Here is a 25234-nt window from a genome sequence, read left to right as displayed (position 1 = left end):
CCGACAGCAAATGCATCCATTTCTAGCGGAGGCCATACTGACAAGATTCTCCCAGCATTTTTCGATCTACAGCTTCCATATTTTCTCTAAGCAGCCGATCTGCACAGAATGCAAGCTTCTTCCTCTACAATGCACGCTCAGATGTCGAGAGTGCTTTGGGGAGGAAGAAGCTAGCATTCTGGTGAGATCGACTGCCTAGAGAAATTATGCAAGCTGTAGATGCCAAGACACTGGGAGAATCTTGTGTCAGCATGCCCTCTGTCACACTTTCAGAGATGGATGCGTTTCCTGTGGGATGTGTATGGACACACATCAGTTTTTGCTTCGGCTTTTTGTGTAACTTCGATTTATTGCTTGTCAACCAGCATTTACTCGGCATGTTCAATAAATTTTCATTTGTTAGTACGCCTCATGATCGCCTTGGTCTCTAGCCGAAAGGTGTTCATCCTTTCTACAGTGAAGCTGTATATGCCTAGGCGAAACACTCGTGGTCCGATCACAAATACCCTAGTGTAGGGGTATGAGCCATTGTTTAGGGGGTTGTGCGCAATTATTCGTCTTACGTGATGGACGGAGAAATTTCTGGTTGGGTAGACATAGAAATGCTTCTGCATTTCAAACATACTTTTATCTACGTATTATTGCAGCGAAGGGGCACAGAGGAGGAGGGAGTTAAGACAAGATCATGATGTCATAATTTTCTCGCAGCAAAGGTGTGGTGGGCCATTGGCTGGACCGATAGCGACGTCGTTTCTCTCTAGCAGCAGAGCTCACGTGCAGCAGTCTCTCTCCGACTTCGCAATATGTGGAAAAATGTGTCCCTGTATTTAATTAAATGAAATCTGCAGCCCCGGTTTGTCACTTGATAACTACAGCGCTTAACCGAGTGATAAATGCTATGGTTAACGCATTACAAATTACAAATGCGTAACATAATTCAGAAAGACTTTGATGGACCCGCTGGATTAACACAATGAACCACTCGTTGCTCTTTCCATGATGGTGATCTTCCAAAGCGTGATATGTAGCATTCCAAATAAGCAATGTGATAAACCCAAGCCGAACGTCTGCGTGACCTCATTAAGAAATACAGACATAACCAATAATATAGAAAGACTTGAATAAGCCGTCGTAATTAACCCAGTGATAAGCACCGGGGCATACATTTCAGCTTCGCTGGTTTACCATCTGTACAGGGTGCATGGGCAGTAATTTTATCTGGTATTGTTTGTTAAGTATTGTATAATGTCGTGCCAGTAAAACACGTTGGGCTAGTTGGTGCATTGTATTGGTGCTGTTTACTTTTTGTTTTGTTTTTCTTAATGTTGCGCCCTTCCTTCTTCTGTAACTACTTTTTTATTTCCCCTCACCTAATACTCCAACCTTGCGGCCTGCGAGGTATATAACTAAATAAGTACATAAGCACATGTCATTCATTCATCTGCATACACCTAGCATCATTCCTTGCTCAACCAACGTCGCTGTGTTGATGTTTCGCTGTGGGCATCTACATTAACTGCCGTTTGCCTTTCGGTGTAGTTTGTGAAGAGTGTAGTGCATAAACATTACATGACATCAAGGTTGTGACCTATGCAGTGCGTAAGCAAACCTTGCCAGAGATGACATGTTGGATTGTTGAAAATAAGACAAATTGTATGTATCGCAGAATTACTTTAACAGCATTTAACTTACCACTTGACAAAAAGTTAACTTCGCATAGATTCCAACACGTACACTGAATCTGCAATTTTTTTGCTTATTATTGTGGTCGTTACTGCATGGCCACATTGTATATTTGAAAACAAAGTTCAATAAATATGTTGGTTGCAATATAAAAATATGCGTATATCACTCAGATTGCAACACCAGAACTTGACACAACTATGCACACTATAGGATGCAGAAAAATGCCCAGACAAACTGCAGAATGTTTGCATCCTGATGCTTATGAAAGTGAGCACTTTCATTACATGGCTGTCAGTGAGAGGTAGGAAGAAAACTTAATTGTATTCGTTGAACAAAAATGCATTGAAAAGCTTAATGATATAGTCATTGCTTGACACGTTCGAAATGAATAATTGTAGCTTGCTATCGACTTTGAAGCAGCCTTTCGACAGCAAGAAAAGGAATCAATTTTTTCAGTTCTGAACATTGAATTGCAGGATGTGCAAGCAGGCATAAAGTTCTGCCAATATAACCTGTTTATGAATACCGAATTGTAATCAACATTGATACTTTCATTTGTACTTTCTCTGCCTGAGCAATCTAGTTTGAAATGACTCCCATAAGCATGTCGTAACAATGTTGGTCTAATACAGGTTAAATGCATGACTAGCTTAAGAAATCTGGATGACTTCTACAAATTACAGTGAATAAACTATGATATCTAATAACATTATTAATATAATAATAATATTTATTTCCACAAAACAGGCTAACCGTGAGCGGCGTGCGAGGCTGAGCAGAAAGTTGAAGAACCCTACGGCAAATGCGCCTGCCGTGTGCCTACGATCCTGCATTATGGATAGCGCGTATTGATATGGTTTTCTTATTAGAAGTTCAGAGTATACTACCAGCGCGAGACCCAGGACAACAAAGTGGACGACAAGCGCGTCTTTTAGAATGCTATGTTACAACGTTCAGGCTTCTACAAAAGCGACGGTAGCTGCTAAAAAAAAATTGATGCGTCGGCTTTTGCGCCTTTAAAAATATTCAGAAAGGACTCCCATATATGTATATACAGCACACGCACGGCGATGAACGAACCAGGCTAGCGCTGAGGCTGAATTTCACAACACAATTTTCATTCCACGTCCAGTAATCACGCAGATCATTTGCGGCTTCGTTCAGGGGCACATGCGGGCTTTCGGGTTGGTGCTTCTTGTTGCGTTTGGCGTAAGAATATGGCTAGGAGCAGGCACCACATATGCGCAATGACGGGCAATATACACGCATCATTTCTCCAGAAGCTGACGCCGAGCACGCCCAGCGCGAGCATCTTGTTGGGCTGAGACGACGGCTTCGGGGCAGCCGAATTCCGAATACTGCATATGCGGGGAGGGTGAGGGCTATACGAACTCGTCGATAGGTCATCTTGTAGATTGTTGTAGCGCAGGCAGAACGAAACGCTCATAGAAGGCAGATGAGACAACACACAGCCACCTGCGAACAGCTCCTCACGTGCGCCATGTCGCACTGAACTCCAGAAAGCGCTGTTGCGCACTCCAATACAAACCCGAACTAACATGTTTTGAAATTACTAAACGTGCATATTATTTCCTCCTATTCAAGAAAATTCAATAATATTATAATGTAAATGTTTTATTCCTTACAATAAAATAATTATGCAGCGTGTGCCACGAAACCTCGCAGTAAGCACCCTGGGCGTTGCACCAGTCGCATTGTTGAAATCGCAATCATGTGAAATGGGCCCTCTAAAAATTGCATTGCAACGTGTGCGATTGCACCTATTTTCGTCGTTACAGTCGCAGCATGTGAAACAGCCTTAAGGCCTGTGGCTGCTGTGGGTATATTTAACTCGGTATCACTGAAAGTGGCCGATGTGGCACTTTCGTTAGCAGCTATACACTACCATTTATGCCTTTGTGACCAGGTACCCAGCAAAGGGCACTGACTTCATTGCACATGTACGTTGCGAATATAGCAATGGCACAGCTCATTATAAAACATAGTTTTTATGCATCCGTGAGTGATTATGGCTCTAACGACGCTCAATGAGTCGATGAACACGATAGCTTGAGCGGCATTTGCCTGCTTTAAATGTTTAACGGCCGTGAGTATCGCGTATGCTTCCGCAGTGAATATACTGGCGTGTACATTTAATTCACAGGATGTTGAAAACGACGCTCCATAAGCTGCATAAGCCACACTAGAAGGAGACTTTGGAAGCGTGTGTGTAAAATTCTGCACAGCAGTACTTCGCTTGAATTTCAAGGAAGTGAGAGCGCATATGCGTTCCTGGTGCACTTTTTGATATTTCTACGAAACATATGTCACACTCGATGGTCTGACATTCCCAAGGGAGTGGAAAGCGAGTACGAATCATTAGGACACTTTCTCCAACTGGGACGGCTGTTTCTTTGGCCAATGCATTCAAACGCAGTGACAAAATAGTCCGCATAGCTGGGCGACTGCGGTAAAGCCTGGCAGTGGATAAGTCGCAAATAATTGAATGATGTGGATATTCGACATTTCATTCTGTCTTCAGGAAGTACGAGAAAACTAAAAATGCCCTTTGCAAATGTAGGGACGACTCAGTGGACTCAGGCTGCAGGTTTTCTACAGGGCTAGTCCTGAAGGCACTTGTAGACAGGCGGATACCCAGTTGCTGAACATGATACAGAATCTTTAAAGCACTAGGGGCTACAGAGTGATAAGCTATCGCGCCCTAGTAAAGGCTTGATCGTATGAGATTTTTATACAAGCTCAGTAGGTGTCGCCGGTCACTTCCCCAGGATGTGTGTGACAGAAGCTTCGTGGGTTCATCGCTTTGAGACATTTCTCTTAAGATAGTTCAGGTGAGGAATGAAAGTTAGTTTGGAATCTAAGACTTTACCGAAAACGTTTGGCTAAGGATTTAGAGACACGCGTTCCTCGTTAGATAAATATCGAGATCCGGTAAAACCCCTCTCCTGTTTGGGAAAAGGATACAGGTATTTACTGTGTGTTTGGTTTAAATTCATTCTCATATGTTTCCTTACACAATTATTTTAGGCCGAGCGTAACCGGTCGTTCGCACACGGCAAGATTACATGATTTGAATCCAATCTGCTGATCGTCTCTATATACAGAATAAAATATCGTGTGTGGTATAACAGTATGCAAAGAACTCATTTTGGAATGAAGAGAGCACAGCTCAGCACCCAAACTTGGGCCACACCTTTCTCCTGAGTGAATAGTCGGGACAGGACGTTGCCAAACCTTCCACGAAATGTTCTACTAAATAATTTTAGATAACGTTCAGCAAGTTGCAGCGGATACCCATTCCAGACAAAAATTACGGATAATTCCAAAGCGCCACGTAGTATTTTCGGGCCTTCTCCATGTCAGAAATACCGATAGGAAAAATTGCTTGTGTATAAAGGCATACCAGACATTCGCCTCCATACGGACAGGGTAGTCTATGATAGATCTACCTTCCCCGTATCCACCTGTAGTGGATCCAGTATGTTGTCATTTTCAAGGTAATGGATCAGGCGGTGGTTCACTATTGTCTCGAAGAGTTTGCAGCGACAGCTTGCCGACGCTATGCGTCTCTAGCTGACGCCTAAAGGCAGGTTCTTGATCACTTTGAGAATTGGGGTCGCGATTGCTTGTTTCCAAGCGCACGGAATGAAACCCGTAGACCATATGGAATTGAAAAGTGACAGGATTGTTTTGTGAGATAGACGGTTTAAATGTTTAATCATGTCTCAAATTATTCCGCTGGTTCCTGGGGCAGATTGATTGCAACAGTTTAGTGAAGCATGACATTCAGCCATGTTAAATAGGCGATTGTATGGTTCATTTCACGCGCTTTTACGATTTAAGGGCTGTTGCTCTGCTTATCATTGATATCTTAAGAATGTGTCTGAAACATGGGATGAACTCGTACGAGTGTGCACCTATCTCCTTGGGCGTTTACTAATGGTATGTGATTATATTCTAAGCCTTTTAATTTGGTTATTTTGTTCCAGGCTTTTGATTCGTCTGTATAAAAATCAACGCTACTGATGTATTTTGACAACTTTCCTTATGAGCATGGACGCGTGTCCTTCTTCCATGCGACTTAATCGCCTGGAAGTTAATTAGGTACTCTGCGTTTGAGGAGTTACGAAGGAGACTGCAAGCCTTGTTTTGCTTCTTCAGGGCTTTGGTCTACGCCTTATTCCACCATAGAATGCGTCGCTTCGAGGGCGACCCGTTTGTTTCGAGAATAGTTACTGAAGCAGTATCTATTACAAACAACGTGAAGTATGCTACTGATGTCAGAGCCGGGATCGGGCATGACAAAAGTGGTAGCATGCCCATGCCGTCGTCCAACTCATTCACGCTAAGGACGTTGTTGAAGGGAGGAACATGTTACTAAACTTTCTTCTCTTCCATCAGAGATGGGACGCCATAGACGTTTGCACTTAGAGAAGACTTTATGTACACAATATTTACATCGACAGCTATTTACAGTGAGTCTGAAGTATCAACTCAACATAACCGATAGTGCGTAACACGGTTCGTACGTCAAAGATCCTTCGGTTACACTGGGACCGGCGCCTTAACTCGGCAGAGCCGAAAGTGCAGAGCACCTTTCCTGCGCCCGGAACCTCCGTGAGAGGTCGGCAGCCTCGTTTTAACTCTTTAGTTGCTCCTCCCGAATCTCCTCACGGCAAATCACGACACCCCAGTGACCTGATTGGGTCAACTTCGCTGTCACTCACTGGTCACTCTCTCTCTCGCCCTCTCTCTGCGTTCCTCGGAACATTCAAAGAGATAGAGGGAGAGAAAGGAACCGCCACACAACAAATAAACAAATAACATCCCAACCGTCCTGCTCTGCGACATGTGTGAGAAAGTCTCCCGACATTTTGAAGAACACTTACCGGGAACGAACGTCTGCGTCGCCCCATCCTCGCACCTTAATTATAACTGTGCGGCACTGCGTGCCGCACAGGGCACCCCTGCCGAAGCGCACCCACCGATTCACCATGTCATCTTGTGCGTGGTTCGTCTCCTCCGGCGGGCCCATAAAAGTAAGTGCAGAGATGGATTGTGTCTCCGGTGCCAGCCTGTCTTTCAAGAGACCGCGCATTGGGTCACCGATTCATATGGCTTTGAAGTTCCCCTTTGTCCCCCAGGCATGCCCATTGACGCCCTAATGACGCTGGCCCGTGGTCCGTCCCAGGCCTCCGTCCACGCTTCCGGGCCAACGCCACACCCTTTCCCACGTTTCCAAGCCGCGCGAGCGACAGGTTATGATGCCCCGAGGTGGCGACGCGGGGTCTTTGCCCCCAAAGAGCGCCTGACTCACTACCCAAGCGCCCAGCTGGTTTTGCTGTCGACGAAGCCCGAAAACGGCAATCTCCCACAATTCTGGGGCGAAATTACTTCTCAGCCCCCATGCCGTTTATCAACATCCTTTACAATGTTCTTATCGAGAACGAGAAGTACTGGGTTTATTTACAATATCTACATAAAGAGTAGCGAGTGTTACGTTTCATCACTCTAGCATGAGTGGATTGAAGCACAAAGAGAAGCCGAAAAAAGTCTGCTTAAGTCCCCTCTGTTTTCCCTAGATCCCAAGGCCAAGATGTGCCATCCCCCCTTCGTTCAATCTGAGCGTCCAAAGCCGTCGAACAACCTTCTTTTCAAGATTGAGAGCTTCATGTTACAAATACCTTAGCTAATAACAAAATAAAACGAGAACTTGGGTTAGTACACATAAATGTGCGCAGCATAAAGAAGAATTGGGATCAAGTATGCGCGTATTTACGCACGATACGTTTTAACATTGATGTAATTGTGATCACCGAGATTCATCTTAATGCAAGCGAACAAGGTAGATACAGGCTCAAGGTTACTGACTCATTGCTTTGTGCCGAGAAAATCGAAGAGAAGGAGGAGTTGTATTTGGGAAAGATAACTGTGTTTTTAATAGGCTCGAAGTAGCTTTTGATTATGCAGAAGGTATTGTTGTCACCCTAAGTAAAGTAGATGTGACCTATACACCGTATGTGCAATATAAAGGCCTCCCAACATAAACACAGGTTTGTTCCAGGAGGAGGCAAACTCTCTGTTGAAGAAGTATATGAATGAGAAGCAGCTTATACTGGTAGGTGATTTGAATATTGACATAATGCAAGTGTCTAGGAAAGCGGTGACAGATTATTCTAATTTACTACCAGAGTATGGACTGGTCAATGTAATTAATGAATGCACCAGAGAGGAATATTTGGGTTCAAGAGTAACGAAAATCTGCTTGATCATATTGTCGTTCGGCTCAGACAGCAGCGCTATGCAATTGGCGTAATTAAAGTCAAACTAGCAGATCATTACTTTACATCACTTGTAGTCATGTCTGATAATGACGCAGAGGATTGCGAAGTTAGAACAAAAAAGAGAAAAAATTGTAGACAATACCAAAGTTCACATGTATATTAAGGACACAGATTGGATTTCACTTTTACATTTAGACCAAGCCAATTTATACGGCAAATTTTTTGAAACTTTCAAGATGATACACGTAAGGTCGTCTAAAATCATGCTAAGAATCCATGGCTCCGGACAGGCCGCCATTGGAATATGAACCTGGCAACGTTTAACGCTAGAGCGTTATCTAGTGAGGCGAGTCTAGCAGTGCTATTGGAGGAATTAGAGGTCAGTAAATGGGATATAATAGGGCTTGGTGAAGTTAGGAGGCCAAAGAAGCATATACAGTGCTAAAAAGCGGGCGCGTCCTGTGCTACTGGGGCTTAGCGGAGAGACGAGAATTAGGAGTCGGATTCCTGATTAATAAGAATATAGCTAGTAACATAGAGGAATTCCATAGCATTAACGAGGGGGTGGCAGGTCTTGTTGTGTTACAACAAGACCTGCCACCCCCTCGAGAGGTACAAAATGAAGGTCGTACAGGTCTACGCCCCTACATCCGGTCATGATGACCAGGAAGTCGAAAGCTTCTATAAAGACGTGGAATCGGCGATGAATAAAGTCAAAACAAAATACACCATACTGATGCGCGACTTCAATGCCAAGGTAGTCAAGAAGCAGGCTGGAGGCAAGGCAGTCGGGAAATATGGTGTAGGCACTAGGAATAGCAGGGGAGAGTTATTAGTAGAATTTGCAGAACAGAATAATATGCGGATAATGAATACCTTCTTTTGCAAGCAGGTTAGCCGCAAGTGGACGTGAAGGAGCCCAAATGGCAAGACTAGGAATGAAATAGACTTTATACTCTGCGCTAACCCTGGCATCATACAAGATGTGGACGTGCTCAGCAAGGTGCGCTGCAGTGACCATAGGATGGTAAGAACTCGAATTAGCCTAGACCTGAGGAGGGAACGGAAGAACCTGGTACATAAAAAGCCAATAAATGAGTTAGCGGTAAGAGGGAAAATAGAGAAATTCCAGATCAAGCTACAGAACAGGTATTCGGCTTTAACTCAGGAAGAGGACCTTAGTGTTGAAGCAATGAATGACAATCTTGTGGGCATCATTAAGGAGTGTGCAATAGAAGTCGGCGGTAACTGCGTTAGACAGGATACCAGTAAGCTATCGCAGGAGACGAAAGATCTGATCAAGAAACGCCAATGTATGAAAGCCTCAAACCCTACAGCTAGAATAGAACTGGCAGAACTTTCGAAGTTAATCAACAAGCGTAAGACAGCTGACATAGGGAAGTATAATATGGATAGAATTGGACATGCTCTCAGGAATGGAGGAAGCCTAAAAGCAGTGAAGAAGAAACTAGGAATTGGCAAGAATCAGATGTATGCGTTAAGAGACCGAAGCCGGCAATATAATTACTAAAATCATAACAATTAAGCAAAGAAATCCTAATATGAAATGGATTACGAGTCATATTATTGTCTTGTGCTTTGAAAAAGACAAAGCATGGCAAAGGTGCAGAAAAGAACCAAGCAACGAAAAACACAGAGCAGAATTTCGAACTTTACGAAACGCGGTGAGAGCTAAGTTACGCCTGGAAAAAAAAATATTTGGTGCGCCGATTTTCGGAATGCAAAAAGGACGTGAAAAAGACTTGGACTACGGCAAACGAATTAATGGGCAGATCCATACGAGCTAGCGTCGATGACACTGTAAAAAGAAATTTCCGAAATGAAAACATACAGATGCTGTGCAATAAATTTACTGACACTTTTATTGCTGCAGCAGAGAAGCTGAAAAAAGACGAAGAGGGACCAACATTTAGAATACAAGCCGAAACGCACATGCGCGCACTCAGCTTATCTTCCAGCGTTGACCGAAGTTTATCTTTGGACGTTAATTCAAGGCATGGCAAAGTTCGAACCACAAGGGTTTGATAAAACCCGCCCTAGAGATTTGTACTTCAGCTTTCACAGACTGAAACAAGTACTTTTAGAGATTCTACACGGTATTTTCGAAGCAGGCATAATACCCAAAGAACTGAAAGCCTGTCTAAAAAGCGGAAAGAGAAGTGATTGCGCAAATTACACACCGATAGCGATATTGTCCACAATAGCGCATATAATGGAAAAAGATGTGGTCACTGCAATGCAATCATTCTGCAATTATTCCCTGAATAGCATGGCGCAATTTGGTTTCACAAAGAATAAAAGCGCAATTACTCTGCTAGAACAATTCTCTGACTATATTAGTACATCCATAGAAAATAATAATGTAGACTTAGCCTTATTTTTAGACCTATCAAAGGCTTTTGACACGGTAGAACATAAGATATTACTCAGCAAGCTAAAGAATCTACGATTCAGAGGTCACTTCTATAATTTTTTTCTAAATTATTTTGACGAGGAAGAAGAAGACAACGATGAGCGCACGTACCCCACGTCGGCTCTGTATTCCTGCAGTTATTTCTAGCGGCAAATGTTGTAGGATCGACCAGAACTGGCTAAAATCGTCAATCGGAGGAAGAGAGGACTCTGCGTACACCAGTGTTTTGTCCGTAAGTGGATTTTTTGCCATTTGAGAGTCAAAGTCTGCCAGCCGTGGTGCCTACGCACTAATGCTAACGCACGCCACTAAGCCAAACGAGGGCTAAGGCTTACTGAGGCCCCCGGTGTTGCCGCGTCAGCCGTGCGGCAGCAACAGGCGGTATGGATATCACCGTGCAAGGTCGCAACGCCGAAAAGGGCGAGCTGGACGCCACGGATTGGATCACAGTACTCAACAAATGCAACCTCAATGAGAAATGGGCACGGAAATTCAAGCTCGCCTCAGAAGAGGTGAAAGTGATAGACACCCTACCGCCATCACCGAAGCGCGACGGCGAACAGCAAGCGGAGAAATCGATCGCCTCAAACCAAGTCAAGTTTCCCGAGAACGGCTGGAGTATCATTTTCCGCCCCAAGGGAGGCATGGTAGTCAAATAGTACGATGGACCGACCCTGACTGAAGCCATACATGTAACTGCGAAGATTGTATGGAACAAGGCGTGCCAGCTCGTCAAGAACGAGAAGCAAGAAAATTTTGTCTTCTTCACTCCCAGCAAGGAGGCAAGAGACAAGCTCTTACGCCTCACACACCTGGACATTGAAGGGAAAATGCACGGGATGACCGTTCACCTGGCAGTGCCCAACGACTTCTCGAGAGGAGTCATCCACGGAATAGCACTCAACACCTCACTGCGAAAGATCAAGCAGGGGATAGCAGAACATGAGGAGAATCCCAAGGTACTGGAGGTCACACGACTAAGACAGAGCAACATCACCATGCTCACATTCACCACCAAGGAGGTACCGAGGAAAATCAAATGCCTAGGTGCCATCCTGAACTGTTACTTGTACAAGAAGAAGTACGACGTATCTTATAAGTTCGGAGACCTGGGACACCGATTTGACGTATACGACAGCAAGGAGAAGTGCAGGGGCTGCGGCATTCCCAACCCAACCGAGGGACACGACTGCAACCCAACATGCAAGATGTGCGGCCAGCCGCATCCCACCGGCGACAGATCCTGCAAGATCTTCAGAACCCCATACATCGTTGAGAAACGACAATGGGAGAAGCTCCAGCAACAGAAGGAGGAGGAGAAGAAACTACCAGAACATCGCAGCAGGCGGGACGAAAGCAAGACGCGGGCCACGAGTAAGGAGCGAATCTGGTGCACCTCCTTCACGCGGCTACCGCAGCAGGCCACCCCCACTCCGCCCAAGAAGCAAGGGGCACCACACACCAAGGAGTTAGGCTGAGAAGCGGGAATTCCCATAACTCAAACACAGTGACGGAGCTCAAAGCGCAAATTAAACAACGACACGAAATGATGAAACAGCAACAGGAGCAATGGAAGCTTTACCAGGAGCGAACACTAGCTCAGATGCAGGAGCTCCGTAATCACGTTATCGAGCTCCAAAGGGATGAGCTCAAAGCTCAACTCACACAACCGGAAGCACATCAGGAGGCCATGGACGATAAGTCCGAAACCGAGCCAGAGGCGGCTGCATCGCCAAAGAAAAAGCGAGTTAAAAGACCGATTCGGGACTTGTGAAGGCCGGGGGCAGGGTAGACAAACTTGAGGTTGACATGCAGCAACTCAAAGAGGCAGCACAACAGGTGGCCATAGCTACCCAACGTAACGCGGAGAGGGTGGACCAACTCTCAGCCCAGCTCAGCCAACTAGTCGCCCCAATGGGAACTAAAATGGACCAACTGGCAGAACAGCAAAAGCAAATCCTTCTGCGGTTGAATCATGGCCACACTCAACGCTAGGGCAAGCACAATATGGCATTGGAACTGTAGGGGCTTCGCGAAAAAAAAGTTCTCCAAGCCTATCTTGCGAGACGCGATGGTCCCGACATGATCGCGCTGCAAGAGTGCGAAAAAACTCTAAACTGACCCAGGCCGGTCGTACCCAGGCCGGTCGCCAAATACTCAGACTGCTACCCTGATGAAGAGAAATATCACCGTCATGCAGCATGAGGTAGGATGCACGCAGGTTGACTACGTGTTAACAGAGTTTATACCGCAGAGTAGGAAAGAACGCAGCCTGCTAGTCCTGAACATCTACAGCTCTCCTAAACTACGGAAAGGCTGTGGCTTCAGGGAGCTCTTTGCCAAAGCGCAAGCACTGGCCCAAGGGCAGCAGCGTCTCGTAATAGTAGGGGATTTTAACGTGCCACACCAAGGAAGAGGATACAACCACTCCCAGATAAAGGAGAGGGAATTATGGGACGCCATGATACAGTGATATTTAACACTCCTCAACGATCCACTCGCATTGGCCAGGTAGGGGAACAGCGTGTCATACGACACCACCCCCAACCTGGCCATAATCGGAGCGGACGTTGAGGCTACATGGCACAACACGAGAGAGAACCTAGGCAGTGATCACAGAGTCATCGAGATTGTTGTCCAAAAGGGGGAAAAATCAAACGTGAGAGGAAAACACTCAAATCCATCAATTGGCAATCCTTCCGCGACAATGGAGGGGGTTGCGGGGAGATCACCGACATAGCTGAATGGACCAATGGCATCAAGCAGGCGTGCAAAGAGGCTGAGGAGGAAATATAATTAAATGAGGAACAAGACTGGGTTGATAGCCACATGAGACAACTGTGGAAGAAGAAAAAAGATGCAGAAACCGAGCTCGCCCAAGAAAGGGACAACCGCAACCTGAGGAGCAGAATAGCAGCTCTCAACAAGGAAATTGAGAGCCATGCCCAAACACTAAACAGACAACACGAACGACATCTGCGATGGACTAGGCGAGCAATTAAGCTCCGTCACCACCTGGAATTTATTGAGACACTTCCTGGGCCCACACAACACTAAATCTGAGACCAGCAGAAAAATGCAATGATTAACACACAATTTCCAGGGGTCGGAGGAGGATATTATCAACCAGATAAAAGAGAGGTACATAGGGGAAACAAACACCAAAACATTCCCCGACTATAGCGGCGAAAACAACGAGGAGCTAGACGAAGCAATCACCATAAGAAAGGTCCAAGCTGCCTTAAGCAAGCTCAGAGGAAAAACCGCGGCTGGCCCAGATGGGGTAAACAACAAGATGCTTAGAAACCTCGATGACAACTCCCTCCAACAACTAACAGCATTCACGCAAAAGTGTTGGGAGCGGGGGAGGTACCCGGAGAGTGGAGTGCAGGCAAGCTCATGGAGCACGTCATACAGAACAGGTTCAACGGATACTTGGAAAGTAAGGAACTCTACCCAGACAGGATGGTTGGATTCATACAACTATCCACAAACGGCGTCATGCTACAACTCAAAGAACAAGTATTGGAAAGGAAGACTAGTGACTCGAGAGTCATAGTGGGACTGGACGTCAGCAAAGCTTTCGACACCGTCAAACACCAAACGATCCTGTCACACTACAATCACCTAAATGTAGGAAGAAAGCTATACAACAATATCGAAAGCTTCCTCACGGACCGAACGGTGAAAATAGAAATTGGGGGCAAGCTAGGCAACAAGGGAACACCGCAGGGATCGGTGCTATCACCTACCCTTTTTAACATTGCAATGATCGGGCTGCCAGAAAGACTGAGAAAGATAGAGGGCTTCTGCCATACTCTTTATGCTGACGACTTCACCCTTTGGCTCGGCAGAGGCGGGAGCGATGGCCAAATAAAAGACACCCGACCAAGGGCAATCTGGGAAAAGAAAAGCTATCCGAGACCCATAGGGCTAAAATGCTCGCCGGAAAAATCGAAGATGCTAATCATAAGCAAGCAGCAAGTCAATATCCAGCTCCTCGTAAACAACACCCCGGTTCCAAAGGTGGACAAGATCAGGATACTGGGTATGTGGGTACAAGAATATGGGAGAAACACCGAAACAATAAACAGACTAGAAGCCACGACCAACCAAACTTGCAGGCTTCTCAAGAGGATAGCAAACAAAAATGCGGGGATGAAGCAGGCGAACCTACTTAGGCTTGTCCACTCTTTCATCATTAGCCGAATCACCTACGCTATACCGTACTTAAAGTCAACTAAAGCAGAGAGAGACAAGGTAGACATCCTCATCAGGAAAGGTGTCAAAAGAGCCCTAGGTTTACCACCGTGCACATCAACCAAGACGATCCTCAACGTAGGATTGTCAAACACCCTAGAGGAAATGTGCGAGGCAAAACTCACGGCACAATATGTCAGACTAACTGGCAGCAAAACGGGCAGATCCATCCTTAGGGAACTGGGCTACCAGAGCGCAGAATCGCGAGAGGGGATAACCGTCATCCCTAAAGAAATTACCAACATGTTAAGAATATCCCCCATCCCAAAAAACATGCACTCCATACACAACGAGGAACACAGGAGAAACAGAGTCCAAAGACTCCAAAGCTCCCTCCTCCAAAAACAAGGAGTAGTGTACACCGATGCGGCAGAGTACCCAGAAGGACACTATGCTGCAATAGTAGTGAGCGACAAAGGCGAGCTAATCTCAAGCTGTAGTGTGACACACTCTTCGCCAGAGGAGGCAGAGATGGCGGCGATTGCCCTGGCAATAACAAATCCATCAACTAGAATAATTATCACCGATTCTAAAACTGCAATCAAAGCCTGTGACACCAGCAAGGTGTCCAAAGAGGCCGGCAAAATTCCGCAGGCAGGCAAGGAGAACGTACCCAACGACCTAATTAGAATAATATGGGCGCCCGCCCATAGTGGACTCACAGGGAACGAGATCGCCAACGAGGGCGCCCGGGACTGACACACCGGGCACCAGCGCAGGCAGACTACTCCCTGTCCAAAAAGCGAGACTTAACCACATACACAGAAATTCTAGAACACTATAGAACAGGCAGGACAACCCTCCCCCCCCCCCCCATATATCTCTCACAAAGAAGGAAGAAGTAATCTGGCGAAAACTGCAGACGGGTACCTTCCCAAACTCGTATATCCTTCACAAATGGCGTCCTGAGGGGCACTCTTCCAAATGAACTGTGAAAACAAATTGTGAAGCCATAGCGACCTTAAATGACATGCTTGGGGCTTGCCCAGCGCTACACAGTCTACATGGGAACAGAGCGTCATGGGAATGCTCCCTCCGTAGCCACGAAGAACAAGCCCAAAACCAAGTCATCGGTCAAGCCCAGGCCGCCGCTGGAAGCCAACTGATTCCGGCAGACGTCTAGGGGGGAAGTAGACGATGAAAGGGAGAGCTGCGTCTCACCCCGATCACCCATACTCTCTGACGGGTGCAAATAAAGTGTTCTCTCTCTCTCTTTCTTTCTCTCTCAATTATTTTACTGATCGACTACAATGCGTTAAACTAGACGATAGCTACCACAATCTCAAATTAATATAGTGTGGTGTGCCCCAAGGAAGCACGCTAGGGCCAATACTCTTTAATATATATGTCAGAGATCTCGGCCTCCTACCACTGAAATCAAAACATTTTCATTACGCTGATGGCACTGCGATAGCGCTTTAATGGGTGACTATAACTCGGAATGTCAAATCTTTAACACACAATTCAATTTTCATAAATCATCAAAAAATTTAACTAATCTGCTTCAGGAATCCACATAAGGCGCTTTCATTTACCATGAATGTATATTTGCACACCCCAAATTGCAATGCATGTATTTGTCAACCATTACAGTTTTAGCGTGAGGTTAAGTATTTAGGAATTTTGTTTGATCAGCATCTTACCTGGACTAGCCATGTCATACACGTTTGTTGAAAGCTAAGGGCTGTCGCGGCCATGATGTATAGCCTGCGCGGGAAAACACCTATAAACCTAACAGTTACTATATATATAAGGCATTAGCAGAATCGGTAATTACATATGATATAACGTTACATGGTAGATGTTCTGACTATAAAAAGCAAGCTATTGATCGCGTAGTCAAAAGAATTGTCAATAGCGTAACTTATGGAACCGGACTAGAACAATCAGACAGAAAAGAAAAGTATAATATTCTAGGAATACTTCCAGTACAGGAGATATTTAAGTATGCGGTTGTAACATGCTATTTTTATTCAATTTTTTTTAAAGTATTTGTAAAAAAGGATGTTGCGTTACGAAAAACAAATGTATTTTAAGCCAAGGGTGTTAACAAACTATGGAAAGAAAATAAATTATTATGTCCCTGATATTTTTAATGAATTTGATGGAACACTGTATGATACAAATTCAAAAGGTAAAATGATGAAACATGTGAGGAAGTGGTATTCAACTGTTTATTGTTATATGTGATTTTTGGGGGGATTCTTATGTGACTGGAAAACGTAGTATTTATTTTTTTTTGTTAGAATATTTAACTTTGAAGTTGTATAATTTTCAACGGTAATTGTAAGTTTCATATCTCTATTGAAAACTGTACCACCTGCTGCTGGGTCTTCTAACAAGCACAATGTGCTTAGATTGACCAGTAAACAAGATCTGTCAAAAATGTATTTGAAATAAACATTGGTTTCATTTGAACCCGTGTTGAGGGCGACGACTGACACACTAACTCCCGCACCTTTGTTCACTGAGAACATAGAAAGGAGGGGAGCTTCGTAAAAAGGGATTGTCGCGCTTAACTAAAACTGGCGCGTATTGTTTCCTAGGATGACCCAACAGTTAGCTGGGGCGTCTATCAAACGACCGTGGCGGTTACCGGAGTCTTTGCGGAAACGCCGTAGAACACCCTTTTCTAGGAGTCTTCTTGCTCCCATCCTCCGCGACGGCGACAGTCAACCAACACACAATACTCGGTCCGCCAAACGTGTCTCGCCTTGCTGGCGCCACAGGTCTGTCCGATGGGGACGCATCGTTAGCTTGACGAAGTGGTTTATCGCAGTGGCGCAAGAGAGGCTAGAAGGCCATTACCTCCGCTGCCCGATCGTAACAATGCATCGTCAATACTAAGTGCGCGGACATCATCCCAGGGCGAATATGTTGGTTGGACAGACTGGAATCAACTTTTCATTGAGAAATGTGTGGAGGTCATTCAGCTTCAACTGAAAAACTTAAAACTACAGGAAAATTGTCACTTCCATAAGGGTTAATAATCACGTCCCCCTCCATATACGGCACCTTCGTAGTGGACACTATGCTTAAGTCTAGGGAGGAAAATGTTTGATGTGCAGGGCTGTAGAATTTTGCTTCCTTCTTGTTAAGCAACCAAGCCCTTGAGGAGAACAGAAATTTTATGTTGGGCGTCCTCTCGCATCATAGAGAGACTCGCTCTGCCATTTAGATCTCCTACGACTATGTGAAGTTGAGGAAGTTCATCAATAAAGTTCTGTATCGTTGCTCTAGAGAGTTGATAAATCGCGGGGATGTATATAGACGTGATGTTGACTGTTTTATCGAACAGCACTGCGTGGATAGCAACTGCCTCAAGGGGGGTTCGTAGTTGTAGTTGCCGACAGGCAACCCCCTCTGTAGACTATTATGGCTACACCCCCGGACGACGCGTCAGAGTGTACTCGGTCTCTCCGAAAAATGGCGTATTACCATGAAAAGTTTGCCTATGTAGATTTAAAGTATGTCTCTTGAATACACAGCACCTTTGGATTAAACTTATGTAGAAGTTCTTTAACGTAATCAATGTTCCGGATAAGACCCCTGATGTCCCATTGTATAATTTCAATATCCATGTTTAAAAAAAGAAGTTTGCGCTGCGTGTCCAAGAGAAGGTAGTTAAGGTAGCTCATCTTACAGGGCCCTTCTCGAGCCCCGTAATTCGGAGCTTGCCTTTCTTGCCGCGGTCCTCCAGCGTTTCCTGCGCCGTCTGGCTAGGCCCAGCGTCCATTGTCTCTTGCCAGGCCCTGGACGTCCGATCTTGTGAGCGTTGTGTTCGTCGTGAAGGCCTCACTTCAAGAGAAGAGGGGTTGGAGCCTGCCTACCCAGAGGTCGATGCGCCCTGCTTCAGGGACGACGAAGCAGCATTGGCTGCTGTCGCCAAGCACGGCCGTGGTAAGACTCTTTGTGAGCCGTGCAGATGCCGGGGTCTGCTACGGCGTAACCCCCTTCCGCGCAGCATCAGCATATATTATGGTATGAAGATGTGAAACGCGTTTCCCTGTTTCTTGGAAACACATGTTTTCTTTTACTTTTAGTGAGATTATTTTTCAGTTTTCGCCGCAGGGCAGGATCCAGAATATGATCCAGAACCGTCACAGTTTGGAAAATGGGGCGCACCAGCACAGTTGTGGGAAGCGTGTTCATGATCAGCATATATTGCGCATGGCGGTCGGCCTCGGCAGTTTTGCGAGTCATTTCCGAACCTTCGGCATTTCAAACATGTATGTATACGTGGGTTTAGCTTGCACGGAACTATAGGATACTCCTATATCCTTTCTCGAGGGGCTCTGGAAGAATGCAGGAGCGAAATGTAAGAACTTCGTGCTTTGTGGGAATTGTCTTTTTTAATCTTTATTCATTGCACTTCCGTCACGTTGTGTTCTTTCAAGCCCTGTAGAAGCTCTTCCTCAGTCAAATTCAAGAGATCTTCACCGAAATATACTACTCTAGATGTGTCCATCAATTTGTGTCGGGTCATCTTGATTTGCACATCACCGAATATTAAGAGCTTTGAGAGTTTTTCATGCTGATGCCGGTCACGTATCTCAAGCAGATCACCGTAGGCTATCTTCGCCACCTTGCAGCCTGAACCTAGTGTGTTGGCTAGACATTTAGCCACAGTGAATGGTCAGATTCTCCTGACTTTTGTTTCATTGTTCTGACAATGAAAAAGATGAAATCGTGAGAAAGAATCTTTTTGGGAGGGAGGGGGCAAAAGCTACGACATTTCTTTGGTGGCACCTCTTCTGATTAGAGGGCAATCAGGCAGCCATGGGAAGGATGATAAGGTCATAAATATTTATCTACTTTCGGCAGCTATGCCAGCCGCGCACCAGCTAGCCTCACAATGGAACGCGACAAGACCCGAAGGAATCGTAGACGCCATCGGTACATACAAAGCTGCTATAACCAAACATGGTATGCCCAATGTTGTCTACCGACGCAATGTTAACCTTCGCTGCCTGAAAAATCAGAAGTGAACGGATGAGAGGTGGAGACAGGAAAGATTGGAAGTGAGAGAGAGAGACACAAAAAAAGTCGCACTCGCGCAAGTTGGAGCATCGATTGCGATAGCAAATTAGTAGAAAGCTATACGAAGTAAGAATAGGAGTTTTATCGGCTGTATAAACTTGGAGACACTCGCTTGCTAACTGAATTAACAAGCATGGTGTAAGCGTGCAAAAGGTAACATGAACACATCACACTGGATGAGCACGGACACTCGCTGTAAAACGCTGGTCTGAGCAAGCGCGGCCGAAGCAGCGAGCACTGAGGAAGTGGCAGCGAGCGAAGTGACCATCGTGCGGTCTATCTCTTCAACGCAAGAGCGGCGACAGCATAGCGCGCGCAAAGGTATGAGCCGTCTGCAGAGCCCCTTCAACATACAGCCCGCGTGAACTACGCACTTGTTGGCGGAGTCAAAGCCACCCACCTCCCTCCCGCTCTGCTTCCCCGCTCTCCTCCATATATGGCGAACAAGATTGAACCTCTATGATTCAGCCGCGATCGTCAGTTCCCCTTGCGTCCGGTCGCGCAACGCCCAGTTGCTGCCAGAGTATAACGCCTCCCTGCCTCCCATACCCCAACGGCCTTTCGAGCGACGAAAGACGATGCGTTTGCTCTAACCATGATCGCTGCGCACGGAGAAAATTACCCCAGAACTCGACAACATAATTAAAATAGCGATTATGCATCTCACTACAGTAACACAGGAAACGAAATGCGCGTGCAATAGCCATGCCACCCACTCTCCAGCAGCAATTCGATATGTATATCAAATTTCATTGATAATTAAAGAGTACGCGAAGATCACGAAAACAATGCAAATTATCATTGACGTAGGGTGAAATGATATATTCATGAATATATTCATCAAAATTGACAATCCGAGATGGCATGGGAAAATGCAGAGTCCACGAAGCTTTATCGGTAAAAAAATACGCGAGTAGCAGTTGCTGTAGACTGTGTAGCAGACTGTGTAGAATCAATATCGAAACAAAATTTATGGGCCACAGTAAAGAACTAGACTATCAGTTTGCTAGATTTCGGCAGTTCTATTAAAGAGTCTGTTTGAAGTGCAGAATAGGAAGCTAGCATTACGCCACAAATTTCAACCTCCGCTATCCATGATTTCCGCTGGCGAAGCGATTGACAACTTTTTCACAGTCAGCAGGGATGTCATGAGTATGTTCTAAGGCCATGCCCCTCAGGCGGGTTTCACTCATCTGTGATCACAGACATCTCTTTAAACGATGGAGTGTGTGGAAAGACCTTTCGGGGCTGGCACCGCTGACAAGGAGTGTGACCAGCATTTGCAGAAGTGTCTACATTGAAGGAAAGATGTAACAGTAGCACATATAGAGCGCTTCAGCAGGAGTGCCAGGGATGTTTTCGCCTTCTTCGCTCTCGCGCTTCCACTTTTTCTGCCATAGCCGCAGTTCGGCTTGAATAACGCTTTCAGCTATCGGAGCAATCCGTCCAATCAGTAAGCTTTAAAGCACTGGGCAATCTTCGTTACTACTTTTGCCTGGTCTTCTGTTGCGATTGTAAGCAGCTGAGAGGGCATAAAGAGGAAGAGCCCGCAGACTCTATAAGTCTCTTCGTTAGACCTTGATTTTAGGTCTGCCAACACATTATCTAGTAGTGGGATGCATACCGACATCCTGTGGAAGCTCTCTTGATAAAGCGATGGAGTGTTTTACCCGTGGATCTGTCTCTTCCTGATGCGAGGGAGCTGCAGCTCTGTTCCAAGCTCATCTGTCAGCGCGACGGCTTGCTCGAAGAGAGGCGTGACTACATTTTCGCAGTTTTTAGAGCGTAGCTCTTAGGCGCCCGTTCCTGTGTTGAGCGTCGGCGTGCCTCGGCATCTCTCATAACCGAGTGAACGGGCACAGTGAACGATGAAACACTGCGATAGCGAACAGAGCGCGAGTAGAAAAGCGCGTAGGTGGGTATGGCGAAAGCGTGAGAAGAAAAGCGTAGTGCCACGCAAGACGTGCTCTGTGGCGACGATGGCTGCGAGATGGCGCCAGAGTAGAGCGGGTCAGTCAAATATGGGAAAAAAAGCGCTGCATGAGCGGAGATCTTTCTACTACGGCTGCTGTGAATAACGCCCACGCGTCACCTTCGCCCCGCCTTTCGCTATCTCCCGATTAGCGAGGCAGTCGCGCTACACTTCCCTCCATTTATAACGTGCCGCACGAGACAGCCATTATATCATCAAATGAAAACACGTATAAAGCTGCTCTCAAATTCCGCATTAGGCAGTATCGTAATCGCCAGTTTTTTTTTTTCTTTTTTTCTAAGCACTTAGAACAGCTACGGTGTCTGTCAATGTGTTCCTTGCTGTGTGCACATCGACGCACTCCTTCAGGTAGAGTGGGCTCAATGGGAGCGTGTGCACCAGTAGGTCCGAGAGGAAAACTCTCTCCATTATAAACTCGTCATCGCCAATAGCGACACGGAGCGTCCTCGCTTATGCAGCGCTTTGCAGCTTTCTCCAGCTGGCGACGGCGTCGAGAGCTTCAGTCACGGAACCAAGTGAGCCTCGAAAATAGATGATACTGTCGTATTGTTCGACTCAGCTCGCCTCGCAAAGGCCTTTCAATTGCTGGGCAAGTGTGTTTTTCAGTACAAGATTTCGTTTTCGTGACGCAGTGAAGAAGGAATTAACCTTACAATCCCCACTGTGTTCCTCGTGGCTTGAATGCACGACCACTTGGATTAAGATTGGAAACGGATGGTTTCGGTTGTCGCTCACTTAATGCACACTTTGAATGCAGATTTGGCCGGCCACATCTTTTTCACGTGCACAGACACATGCGAGGAAGCCCTTCATGGTGTGCATTGCTTCTTTGTAGTACTCGTTTCCGTCATGTAAAGGAAGATCACCTTATTTTCCTAGCAGTATCGCAGAGAACGTAAGTGCCTTTGTGAGTGGCTTTGCGAGAATCGGCGATGACAAGCTACTTGAACTTGTTTAAGCTCAACTTAAACTTGTTTAAGACTGTCTTACGTGTCGCGTCTCAGCTTTGCCGTTTGACAGCGAATCTGTTGGCCTCTCGTTGCTGGTTATTTTTCGTGGGCTCTTGCTCCTCTTTAAAAAGTATCGCCACCTAGTGGACGCAGCCACTCAGACAAACCTCAAACGGCAACTGGAAACGGGCTTTGCCTTGAAGTTTCCGCGGAACAGAGTTATGTCTTCTCGTATATTCGAATTACATTCCGAAGCAATCATTTCTGCCGCTGGTGTGTAAGTCGTATTTTATGGATTTTCTGACGCAGTTTACATTGAAGACGGAACATCCAATTAGTTCAATAAGAGACTTTCGTTTGGCGGAGGACCTAGAAGAATGACGGTGTATGTAGCACTTCCGCACACATGCGTGTGTGCATGACGTACAGTGCTTACGGGATGAAACGCGTAAATTTAGGGTTAACTAATCCGTATACTTTTGTTTCCACCGTGAGCAGTTCGTGTAAAATCGACGTAATTTTGGCGCGTGCACTCGGATCAGTCCGCGTGACCGTTGGTAACCAGATTCTTAGCAACATGACATGCTACTGTCGAATACTTGTATGTATTGCAGGATTCTACTAAATGCTTTCTGTCCCATTTTATTCCGTGAGCACTGCACATGAGCTCACAATGTGTGTGTCCTTGATGCATGTGCGCTCTGCCCGTTGCGTCTGTCGCAGAACGCGTGTTGCGACCGTAATCGATATTATGGCAAACACTGGATGGATGGATGTTATGAGCGTCCCTTTAGAACGGGACGGTGGGTTGCGCCACCAAGTTCTTGCTATTATATTGCCTAATGTCCTACCTAGGTTAAAGAAAGAAAAAAAAAACACTATGAATTCTCAGAACCAAATTTTCTAATCTCATATTGCGAACTTTGCTTTTGTACATCTCCGTTTTTTTTCGTTTCCCTACTTTTATTCCAGCAATCTACCAATCCCCTCTTACTAATCTCTATTGCGGACATGTTTACTTTTCCGCTTCTCTCGCTGAACCCAAGGACTTCAAGGAGGCCAGTGGTGCCTAAATCGACCGCTGGGCAGACGTCTTCACATTCTAATAAAATGTGCTCCGTCGTTTCCCCAGCTTTACCGCAGCCCAAAAACAGTACCGTGGCGGTGCCGTGGTACCATAACAGTACCGTGGGGGGGGGGGGGGGTACTGTCCAAAAACACTACCGCCACCTAGCGGCCGCGGCCACTCAGACAGACCTGAAGCAGCAGCTGGAAAAGGCTTTGTCTTTGAGCTTCCGCCTTAGACAATTACGTTTTCTCGTATATTCTAATTACAATCCGAAGCTATTATGCCTGTATAGCTATTGTGTAGGTCGTCCTTTATAACTTTTCTGACGCAATTTACTTTAGTTCAATAGCTTCAGACGCAATTTAGTTAGTTCAGTAAGGCACTTGCGCTTGACGGAGGACTTAGAAGAATGAGGATATGTGCTGCACTTCGATATACGCGTGTGCACGCTTGAGGTACGTCGTTTGTTGTGGTGGTGCTTGTCTAACGTCATCTAACGTCAGTTGAGGTGGTGGTACTTGTCTAACATGTTCGCCGTACACCCACATTCACAGCATGCAATGAAGGCGAAATTTTTGTGCGTGAACTGAGTATGGCAAACTAGCTATCCGGAGTGCATCAGTGCGCTTCCAACAAATGTCGCTTAGTGCAGTCATAGACATGTCCACCAACAAACCTTCCGATGTCGTATTGAGCTGGCACTAAGAAAGTGACGGACATCCTCCAGCAGGCGCTGGATAATATCAGCCCCAATCCTTCGATTTAGTATTTGGTATTTTGGTTTCATGCAGAAGCAGGGTGCGAACATTCGCCTTGAAGAGGTAGCGATATGCTGCATAATGCCGACCCAGGGGGAACACACATGTGCATGCTTTTCTAGTCCCATGGCCACATTGGGAAGATTGCTGATGAGGTGGCTTCGTCGGTGCCTTCAACAGTACCTTGTTGGGTTTTCTTGGAAGCAGAAGGTGAAAAGCTTAGTGGTCATTTGCAAACTTGCTCGCCCCATTCCTCAGAGAAAACTTTAGGGTTGTAAATAAACACCATATATGGTTGTCACACACTTTCCGTAAATAATCACGAGCCGGAATTGCGAGATTCGTGTTTTAACATGCATGTCGCTCGACAGTATGAGAAGTCGTGATGGGCAAGCATAAAAAATACTGGACCAAGGTATGCATTGTGCCATAAAACACATTGTATTTGTATGTTATGCACATTAAACAATCATATGTTACAAAGGTGAAACAAATATACACAGTGCCAATGTAATGGGAGTTTCATTAGGCTTGTGCAATCGCAAGCTTAGGAGCGGACTCTGTTTAAGCCGTCAATATAGCGTTCGTGGGTATTTTTGGCCGTGTACAATCCCTGTCTTGCAAACCAATCTGGCTGGGGCTTGTGCTCAATCACCGAGTATGGTTGCGGGAAAAGTGACTAGAATCCATAAAGCGGGGTGCGTTGCGAACAATCTACGAAACTCACCCAATGGCTTTG

The sequence above is a fragment of the Dermacentor variabilis genome, chromosome 4 (assembly GCF_050947875.1).
Source record: "Dermacentor variabilis isolate Ectoservices chromosome 4, ASM5094787v1, whole genome shotgun sequence".
Classification (NCBI taxonomy): Eukaryota; Metazoa; Arthropoda; class Arachnida; order Ixodida; family Ixodidae; genus Dermacentor; species Dermacentor variabilis.
Note: the sequence above shows the minus strand (reverse complement) of the source record.